Source organism: Protobothrops mucrosquamatus, unplaced genomic scaffold (assembly GCF_001527695.2).
Source record: "Protobothrops mucrosquamatus isolate PMUCROS unplaced genomic scaffold, P.Mucros_1.0 scaffold_278, whole genome shotgun sequence".
Lineage (NCBI taxonomy): Eukaryota > Metazoa > Chordata > Lepidosauria > Squamata > Viperidae > Protobothrops > Protobothrops mucrosquamatus.
Genome location: NW_015386354.1, coordinates 899,916 through 900,703, shown reverse-complemented (window position 1 = coordinate 900,703; position 788 = coordinate 899,916).

Below are 788 nucleotides of genomic sequence, written 5' to 3'. Positions count from 1 at the left end.
CGGTCGACCTCTGCCCCCCTGCCAACACCGATTGCGACCGGTCGGAGAGGTAGGAGGAGAACCACTGCCAAACAGTGCCTCCTAACCCCAACCCCCTCAGCTAACCCCAAACCCCCTTTGTTATGTCCAAAATGCTCTCTTCCCTTTTCTTATTATTACAGCCACGCCATATTCTCGTGAGCCATTTGTATTTTCCACACTGGAAATATCCTAGATATAATAATTACCAAAGATACTAATAAGCTATTTACAAGCAATAATAAAAATGAGATCAATAAACCAACCTTTCGTGCTGTCAGTACAATTATTATTTCAGCTTGAAAAGCTTTTATACGTGCAGTATTATTCCACTAACTAGTTGTTCAATTAATAAAGTTTCAAGTGCTTTATTCATACTGAAAAATAAGGTTTATTGTAGTGAGTAATTACAATTAGCATTTGGGAAGAATGTCATGACTATTTCTAAAACTTTGAGAATGGGGAAACAAGGTAGATTCATAACATCAATTTATCTTAATAAATAACCAGCATCCTAACACATACAGATCTATAATAATTATCTTTTGAAAATTGTAAAATGCCTTTTATTTGTATAGTCATGCCTTTCAATATGGTTAAAAGAAACAACAATATTGTTGGTCTAAATTTAATTATTATTTTCAGGTTCTGGTTTATGAAATCACTGTTTCATCTCAAGAGGAAGGTTTTGTTTGCTTTCTTCTGTTTAAAAACTATGTATAGTCCAAAGAATTGAGGGACCACCTAGAGCAGGGGTGTCAAACTCGCAA